Below are 10,526 nucleotides of genomic sequence, written 5' to 3' on the forward strand. Positions count from 1 at the left end.
CTTGCTAAGGAGGTGCCTGGCCCTTCCCCAGCCCCATCCATGTACCAGCTTTCCCTGATGCTCCTGTGACCTTAATTTTGATCCCCACAGCCCCATCAAAATGAATATGAAAACCCAAAATGCGGCAGATTCTGACAACTACTGGTTCCATACAAATGATCTCTGACTGAGAGTTTGAGGATTCTTTCTAACTCAATACAAAAGCAATGCAACAACTCAGTGCAGCTGAGAGAAAAACATTGGATTTCTAGCATAATGTGTTTAATACTAGAAACTCTTACTTTGTTCTGTTTTCCACCAGGGATTTGGCTGTAAGTAAAAGGGTATCTGTGTAAATATGTGTACCTGGAAAAACCCCAAACCTGCAGACCTTCAGGAGGGGTTAGTGAGAGAAACTCTGCAGCTTCTCTGATGGTAACTCCAAAGCTCTATGGCTGCTGTCCTTGTCTCTGCAGAATGTTCTTCTCTCTGGTGAGTAAACAGAGAACTGGAGCTGAACTACAAGAGGATTAACTAGAATTTTAGAAGTCATTAGCTGAGCTGGCTGGAAAAGCAAAGTGAAGTTTGAGAGCATCCTCAGTCTGCATTAAATTGGGACTTGGGTCTTTTGGTGAAAAAAATATCCTAAACTTACACAAGCTCCCGGGACAGCCAACAGTCCAATAATCAGAGCATGTGCCTCAACCAGGATTCAAGAATCTGTCCCATTTGCTTTAAAGCAAGTACATCCATTCAGGAAGTCCACATCCACATGAACTCTCCATACTCCCAGTAAGGTTCCACTGAAAACTGTTCTTCCCAGAAATCCACTCAGAGCTTGCAGTGAAAGTGTCATTGAAATCAGACAAGTGTACAGACTGGTTTGACACTTTGGTAATTTCTAAAACAAATGAATATATATGTAAAAGCCAGCTCTGTGTATTTACATAGGTATTCTTGTGCTTGAAAGTATTTCAGTTTTACAGTGGATTTCCACAATGGTTCCAGTCACTTTCATGTGTATTGCCAGTTGGATCCCAGCTCCTTTGGGACAGGAATTTTTGGGTTTTATGTATGTACATTCAGGTTTTTCTGTGACTTGCACTATCATTCATTAAAATCCCTCGTCTCCATTGCTGGGCCACAGATGATACAACCAATCAAGGAGATTGTTAGAGATTATTGTGATAATCTCTGATTTAACTGGGCTTGCTTGAGCTGGCTAAACACTCACAGGGGGAGAGGGAGGGAGAAAGGGAAAGAGGAAGGTGGGAAGAGATGTTTTTTGTCAGGGAGATGGCGTTTGTTATTTTACCTGGTTTTGATAATGATACTTCACTGGCATAACTACTAAAAGGCAGATATTGCTGAATGAATAATAAAATAGATGTCATATTTCTGCTTTTGGGAATTAGTGTGTCTTTTCAAGTACATGTTAGTTATAATGAGGCTAAAGATTAAAACATTAATACCCTGGTTTTCCTTTCAAATAAATCAAAGATACCCATTGACTTACAAAAATCCGGCTTTTAAAAAACCCTTTCAAGCAGAAGGTTTGTGGGAGCTTTTCCTGTGATGTTGCTTGGTAGAAGATCTGGCCTAATAGAAGGGAAAGCTATTTAATGTCAGTAACTACTTGCCTTTGAAATTCAAATTGGGAATCTCAGTTTCCCCCATTGCTGCCTTGTTTGTTTCCAGCTCTCCGGGGAAATAGGTACAAAGTGGAAGGGAGGTGCCTTTTTGGCACTTCTCACTTTGACAGGTTAAAAAAACATCAATGCTCAAGGCTGGAATTTTCAAACCATTAATTCTAATATGTTTTCTTATAAATAATAAAATGGGGGGTTTTGTACCATAGAATAACAGAGTAGATTTAATTTTTTATTTTATATTATTTTTTATCTTTTTTTTTAAGGACTGGTTGTTTTCAAGATGTCTGAAGATTGTTATTTATTCTATGCAATGTGTGACTTGTGACATGGCAATTACAGGTGATTGGATGCCAGAAACTCCTTGAAATGACTGTCAAAGCTAACTCAAGGTTTCACATCTCAGGACTTTTTCTTGGAAAAGCTGGTGGAAAAGGTTCCTCAAGATGGTGTAAAATGACAAATATCACAGTGACTGAAAGAAGTGGGGCACTGTATTGCACAGAAGTGAAAAAACAATATGAATTGAACTTCTGCAAGCACATTTTGAAGCTGAAATGATAGGGGTAGTTGCAGAAGGGGATGGCAATTGTTAGCAAATCTTACCATGGGTCCAGTTCTCTGTATAAAAAATATTAATAATTTTCCTTACAGAGGGTACCTTGTCCAGTTATGAACCATTCTACATTGACCAAAAAACGGGGGGACTGAGCAGGAGCAGGGTTAGCTCAATGCATGGATGGGGTTTTTCCTTTTTCCACCATCAGAAATTTTTAATTTTCAGGGTCATGATGCAATTTTTTGCTTGATTTTTGCACGTGGAAAAGAGGGATAGAAAATCTCACTGTCGATTCCAGGTGCTCTGATTTACAACATTTTTACGCTTGCTGAGCACTGCCACAAGTGCCTGGGGAGCTTTGAGCTCAGTGGGGGTTCCAGCCCTGCCCCTCTGCCCAGAGGACACTGGAGGCCAACACTCCACGCAGGAATTTGCTGCCACGAGAGGGCCAACAGTGCCTGGGAAAGGCAGTGGCTCTTCCAGCCAGGATGGAGTCACCCTTCCCCTCTTGCACTTCCATCTGACACAACCCCCAGGAATGGAATCCCTCCTTTCCCTCTGAGGGCCCTCTGGCAAGTGGAATCCACCTCTATTCCTGGACCTCTCCAGCTGCACAAGAGAATTGGATGCAGAGGCAGAAGATGCTGGATGGGTTTCCTGAAATGCTTCTTAGGTATTTCCACAGGGAATGACGAATGGCTGGGGCCAGGGGCTGAAGAAAGGATGGCTCCTTTGTTGGCTTCCAAGTGCTGGACACTCAGAAAGGTGAGAGAGAAAAGGACAGAGGCATGGAAAAGGGATATCCCCATTCTATTTTGCAGCACTCCAGCTCTGTTATTTCCCCTAAGCCACTTTGTCTATTTAAATCCTTTTTATTACTTCCTTTCTTTTATTAGGAATGAATTTTTGCACTGCCAAGACATCTGAACTGCCTACTGGAAAATCTTTATTCCAGGCTGATTCCATTTGGCTTGAGGGCCAGGTGTTTATTGCAATGGGCCCTCCAGGGTAACTCTTGGCATGCTCAGAGTCCTAGCCGTGCACCAGCCCCAGAATGGCTTTCCTTCATCCCTTTTCCTGTGGAAAAGCTGGGCCAGAAGCAGCTTCATGCCACTTTAAATGTGTTCTATCCTATTCTCAGTCTATGTGATGCATTTACTTTATCTAAACTTGGGGTAATAGTTTATTATAGAGAAAGGTTCAGTCTTCATGAGCCCAGGTGAAAAAGTGGATATTAGCACTGAATTCCATGGCAGTGTCATAACACCACAGGAGAAAGGAAGTAAAAAACTAAAGATAATTAAATTAAATAAAATTAAAAAAAAAAATAAAAACAGCATTTACAAATAATGTAAGATGATTAGGAAAAAAACTTCTTGTCCTCATTTGTGCTCAAACTTGTGCCATGCCAACCAAAAATGTCATCACCAGTTTTCCGCTCTAAGAAATGTGGTAGGAAATTTAAACATAGCAAAATTAATTGACAGTAAATTTAGAAATGCTGATTTTTTTTTATAGTAATCAATTAATCAGTGAAACCCACTGTCTCCAGGAGGCATCAATTGGGTTGTATTCAAGGATTTCAAAGAATACTTGACAATATCACGGCAGCCACCGCTGTACATGTGTTGTGTACAGAAAAGACTTTAACAATGATAATAACAACTAGTATTCATCTGGAATTAAATTCCCCTTTGGAATGAAACCTCCTTTGCTGTTGAGGTACACATATAAAAGATAGTAAGACCTTAAAAAGAATTGGCTCGTCAATAAATCCGACGATGTTGCATTTACTCTCCTTCATTTTAAAATAAGTAACATAATCCTGGCATGTTCCTCATTGTGGCTGTGCTGCTGAGAAAGCAAAACCCAGATCAAGGATTAAGGGCAGAAAAAAGCCCTTTCAGACCCCTACATGGTGTAACAGTTACAGTGACACGTTCACAATGCTGACATCAAGGCTCCTTTGCAATACTTTCAGGAATCTTACTGGTTTCTGGGATTTAGAGCCTTCCAAGTCTTAGATCATTCTCAGACTGAGGAAACAACTTGTCAGTTTGAAGACTGCCTAATTTTCAGTGATTTAAAATTGATGCCTTTTTAGTGGGTATCTTGGAGGGCTTTTTTCACCACCTTTTAACAAAAAATGGTCACGATTTGAGAGGATCAAATTATTTTCCTATTCTGGCAGACAATAAAATCAGTTGATTTACAGAGAAGTCATTTACTCTGCCCAACATGGCAGCTATTTTGAAGGATGTGAATACAAACCTTTCTTCTGGAAAAGCAATTTGATGAAATCTGCAGCAGTAAAGCAAACTTAAGTCTGATCTGCTCAGGCCCCTGTTTGCTGCCTCACTGTGTTATTGCAATTTTGAGAAAGTGCTCTAAACCAAGGAAACAAATTGATTCAGGTTAGAACCCCCTGCTTATCCCAAGTGTTATTTTTAACCTAGATTACTTCTCTTCTGTTTGTTTGGTTTGTTTTTTTCTTGGTGGTGGTGTTGTTTCAGGTTTTCTTCTTCTTTTTTTTTTATATTTAACTGACAAGTAATGAGGGAAGTGGCTTCAGTTCAGAGTAAAAATGAGTGACTGGCAACAACCCCTAAAAGTGATTCCAGAAAATGCCTGAATTGCTGAACCCAGAATCTCTTCACAACACCATCTTGAAAGCCCTTTTTCATAATTATTGCAGCTGACTGCAGCTATCTCTGCACACACACCTATAAATATGAACAAACCACTGAGTGGTAACAACCGATTTTATTCCTAGAATTAGACTGATGAATCTCCACCAGTTTTCTCTAAGTAAGCAAGGAAGATTGTTAAGAACTCATCTATCAACTGACTTTATTTTCCATTTTCCCTTTTTTGTTTTTGGAAAAAACCCAAATTTTTCTAGGCTGCTCAGCTGGGGAATCAGTAAAGTAAAAGAACCCATTAGATGCTTTTAGCTGGGAGAATTTTGTTCAATTCTCCACTTGTAGAAGAAGGTACTTATTCCAGCCACTTAAAGAGGGACCCAGGATGTGAAATCCTGTTGCTGTCTCTGTTGTTTCGCCTTATTTCCTTTCTTTGTGTCTTGTCACTTGTTGCCTGTATTAAATTATTGATCTTATCAGAAAATAAAAAACCATTTCTGTGTGACACAGAAACAGCAAATCAGCAACAGATTGTAAATCCTAGCATTCTTCTTTTATTTCTCAGTGCATTTCATTTTTAAAATTATAATCTGTTTTATACTGACTTTTTCCTTTCCTTTTCCAGCTCAGCTTTTTCTCTGATCCTCTCTCCATTCATGCTATTAATATTTTCTGCTCTCAGTAGTTTGAGGTTGTGCATTCCTTTTTGGGCTATCTGCAATTAATTGTGAATTTTCTTCGTTCTCTCCTGATAGTTGTTTTTCCAACCATGTAAGAGTCCCTGATTACAGTGAAAGTGTGCACTGTGGGGTCTATTCTCACCCTGCTAAATATCCCAAATTTTGTGTCTGGGTTGATCCTGGGATTAGTCATTCACAGCTGACTCTCAGCTGGAATCACCACTCCAGTCCCTACGATGGAATCTTTCCTTCCTTCATTCCTTCCTTCCCAGAAAGAGATTTATGCCATTACACTTCTGAAATCTCCTCAATACTAAGATGAACCTAATGCATTCTCAGTCCTTTCTTTGAGGTCAAACACTTTGAATAATAAATGAAGTAGATGAAAACAACAGGAGTCTCAGTGATGGAGAATTCAGTCCTTTCATCACGAATTCCACTTCTCTTCAAACGAAATTTAACATTTACCATGAGAAAATCAAATTCATAGTGACAATAATTTATAACCTCCTTTGAATGAATTATTAATGGATTGAAAAAGTTCACCAAGTCAGTTCCACAAGAATTTTATTGGCAAAGATGAGGAAATAGGTAGGGATTAACAGCTACTTTATGTTTATCAAATTAAAGCTTGATAATAGTGAATATAATTTTCTCAACAGCAGAATATATCATAAATGACTCAGTTAGAAACAACAAAAATTCTTTTTTATTATCATCATTCCTACCCAAACATTCTGTGAAAATGAAGGACACTAATTTATCATGTTTCTTAAAAATGACAAACTGGAAAGGCAGATTTCTCCCAAGCAAATTCCCAGCAGTATTTGCTTAAAACAGCAATAACTTTCTTGCTTAAGCATGGGGTTCAACATTTCAAAAGGATGTGCTTTGAAATGCATCGGGTCCTTGTGAAGAACCCTGAGGATTAAATTGGGATCCAGGCCTTTGGCATATTTTTTCAGGTGTCTGTGCTCCCTGCCCTCCCTTCTCAACATTTAGGAACTCTGAACAAATACAAGATATTTGCAAGGCAATGAGGATTAGACAGGATCTGTAGAATCTTCTGTTTCACAAGACCAAAAGAAACAAAACACCAGCAAAACAAAAATGTCATTTTCTACTCCTTTGTAGGTTTTATTTCAACTTTACTCTTGGGAAACAAATATCTTATTAAGCAAAATCTTCAGTCCCTTTGTAATGGTCTGCATTTTCCAATGGCTTTGAAAGGGCCCCTTTACATCTTTTAAATCATCCTCTTTCAGGCAGCATCACACTGTGATTTAAACTATCAAACTTCCAGGGTAATTACTTGGTAACTGTGAAATTATTCTTTTATAAATCATTTTACTGCAGCAAAGTTCAGTTTATTATAAATGCTTTTATTCTGAAAAAAAAAACCAAACCACCAAAACTGTGCCATTTAAATGTCTCTAATTCAGCTTCTGAATGTTCTTCTTCCGACAAAAATTTTCTGCCTTGCAGTTTTGTTTGATCGTGACCAGTGGAGTATAAGGAAGGTTTGTGGTTTAGCACAAAGCAATGGATAGAAGTGTCAAGTAACTGAAAATCTCTCTGGTCTGTCGTGTCTAAAACAGTGGAGAAAAGGAGGTTCTCTGCAGTTTAATTCAGGTCAATTCATTATATCCATGAGTAAAATATATTTAAGGAGAAAAAGAATTTTGGTAACATCAATACATTTTTTGTCATAGGTAAAAAAAATGGAAAGATATGTTAACTGTTTTAAAAAATCTGGAGAGGAGTAGCTGAGGTATTTTAACAAGGTATTGGAACTTTCTAATAATATATTTATTTTTCTTACTTCTAGATTGTAAGTTTTGGTATAATGTAAAACAAATAGGAAAGTCTGGATGGCTTTGCTGTGATTATAAACAGGGCAAATGCTGCCCCTTCAAAGAGCAGGAATTGAGATTTTCCTATAGATCCCAGAAATTCAGGGCAGATGCTGATATTTTGAAGACAAAGCAAAATTAAAATGAATAAAATGGAACTGAAGACATAATGTACAGCACTTTTTCTGGCATTCTCATCCCTTTCAGTCTTGCCTCTGGAGAAAGACACTTGTCCAAGGACTTTAGCACCTGCTAGGGAAGATATTGAATTTAATTGCATTTCTGGTCTTGGTTTCACAGGCAGTATTGCAATAAGAAATGCCTTGCTCACTTAATCCAACATTCCTGAGCTTTTGGCACATTTTTTGAGGTTTAGGTGGTATATCAACAAATATATAAACAAATTGAAAGCAAGGCATCAGAGGAAAAGGGATGCTGGAAGCAGTAATATCAAAGCTTACCTTCCAGGGTTTTCTTCAGGATTCTCTTTAAGCAAACAGGAATTCAGGTCTGGTTTCCTCTTTAGATTTTCCAGATTAAAATGCATTTTGAAACCACAAAAGCTTAACATATACCCCAAGATCACAGGGCTGAGTGGGAAGTCAAGGATGAAAGGAGATGTCAACCTAATCAGTTAATCCATGTTGTCATATTGTTATTTGAGCAAACTTTTACTTGATTTGCCAAAAAGCACTTAAATGTAAAAGGTAGAAAATCCTTTTCTCACATTTTCAAAATTTTGTATGCATCCATGAAAGTTTCCTGAGCAGCTGTCTCTAAATGACCCTGCTTGAATGGGGGGCAGGACCAGCTGAACTCTGAAGGTCCCCTCCAACCTCAACCATTCTCTGTGATTTTGCAATTCCTTCTTTTATATCTATTTTAGGCCACAAATTGAATTTCTTGGGTTGTCCCTCCTGCTGGAGAGGAATTAAGAATGAACACTTTCAAAGCTCTCTCATATTCCTTCTCTTAATCCCTCTTAAAAAAAAAAAAAAGAAAAGAACATTTTGGCATGGAGTTGTTGAAATTCAAAGGCAGTTAAGCTGTTGCAGGTCTAGATTACATCCTATCAATCAAATTAAATCCTTGATTTCACAGCACACCCAGTTTGGCAACAATATCTTGCAGGATGGCCCAGCCCTGCACTGCAGGAGCCCAGCACACTTCTGGGTTGAGCTATGCTTGAAAGCTCTTCTGGATGTAAAAATCCCGCAAAACTGCTGGAAAATGGTTCTTTTTTGAAATTTTATATCACTTTCCTGGAATAGTCTGTATTGAGGGGCAGTGGTGGTGGATAGTATGAAGTGTGGGATACACAAAGCAGGTGTTGTGCCTGAAACAGGAGAAATGATAATCTGTTTTCTCAGGATTCCCCTTTGCTTTTTCTTTCTGTCTATATCCCTCTCTCCAGTACAGTCACATTTAAGATGTACACATCTTATTTAACCCTGATATGGAATTCCACAGGTTTTGCTCTGTGGTGAGTCTCGTAACAACACCAGCATCACAAATTCATAATGATACCAGGACTGTGGGAGCTGCATTTCCTCTGTGGAGATGAAGCTCCTGAAACCTGAGCTCTGACACTGGGCTGACACATAATTAGGGATCCCTCACACCCGTGGGCTGTAGAAGGCCTGGCTTAGCTGTCAGCTTTTACTGCCCTTGTGAAGCTTTGCATCAAATTGGTAGCAGAGACCTTAAAAATGTGGTATTTGCTTTGGCAGAGCATTTCCACACAGCTCAGCAGTGCCACTGGGTCTGAGTGTCACAGGGGACAGGTCACCTCTGCTACTCTTGCAGCCTGGTTTTTTTTAATGGGCAGTAATAAAGCTAATCATGCTATAAAATTGCTGAGTATATCTGATTATTAATTATGTTTTTAAAATAGGCATAAAAAGAGAAAGGTACCTGTAATTGCCTCTCTGCACGTGTACTGTAATTACCACAGGATATAAAGAATATTAAAAATTGGACTTGGAATGTGGCATTATATTCCAGCATGCAGCATAGCTACAAATGCAAAGATTCCCAGTCCTCTCTTCCTTCAACAATCTGGAATAAATGTCAAAATTCATACCACACTAGAGTTCTTAAAGGAGGTATAGGGCAAACGCTCAGAGAGGATGTGGATCAGGGTGGCCTCCCACCCAAATCCCTCTTTCTTGAGTCTCACATGTGGAAGAATATTCCTTGTCAAAAAAAGGCCTTTGCGGTCATGTACAAAGTCAAAACTGACTGGGACAAGAATCTGTGGATGTCATTACTTCTGGAGGGCACGGTTACCTGGGGTACTGGGAAGGAATTGTTCCCTGTGAGGGTGGACAGGCCCTGGCACAGGGTGCCCAGAGAAGCTGTGGCTGCCCCTGGATCCCTGGAAGTGTCCAAGGCCAGGCTGGACAGAGCTTGGAGCAACCTGGGCCAGTGGAAGGTGTCCCTGCCTGTGGCAGGGGGTGGCACTGGATGGGCTTTAAGGTCTCTTCCAACCCAAACCATTGTGAGTTTCCATGATTTTGAACATATGTAACCATGCTCTGAGAAGAACACACCATATCCCAACCTCCGCAGACCCTTTAGCTGTACTGTAAATATTTATATAAGCATTGCCTGATTTTTTGTTGCCTGAAATTCACAACATGACAAAAACCAAATTCTGAGAAATCCCAGGAGGCAGAGTATCACAGCTATCATTCCAGAGACCCATTCAGACCTGAGATATATTAGGTGCCCTCCTGGGCTCTTGTTTCATCCCGGAGCGAGCAGATGGCCCAGCAGATTTCAGCATAAGAGTGGCTCAAGGAAAACAATAGTCTGTCCAGAAACAGGGAAAAGAGAGCCCACATATTTGTCCTTTGAAATATTCTGTTAGAGTGCTGAAATTCTTAAAAATCACATTTACATATTCTTTATCACAAAGAACATCTGGAATGGACAGTGTAGGCACTTTGGCATAAGGGCTCATGCCGTGAAGGTCCTTTCATCTTCCCACATGGACCTGAAACAGGTGGGGGTTGGGCTCTGCTCCCAGGAAACAGGGACAGGAGGAGAGGGAACGGCCTCAGGCTGTGCCAGGAGAGGATCAGGTTGGACACCAGGAGGAATTTCTTCCTGGAAAGGGTGGTCAGGCCTTGGCAGGGGCTGTCCAGGGAAATCTTGGAGTC

This window comes from Corvus kubaryi, unplaced genomic scaffold, assembly GCF_017639235.1.
Source record: "Corvus kubaryi isolate FWS band 111438036 unplaced genomic scaffold, C.kubaryi_AGA036_p1.0 37361, whole genome shotgun sequence".
Classification (NCBI taxonomy): Eukaryota; Metazoa; Chordata; class Aves; order Passeriformes; family Corvidae; genus Corvus; species Corvus kubaryi.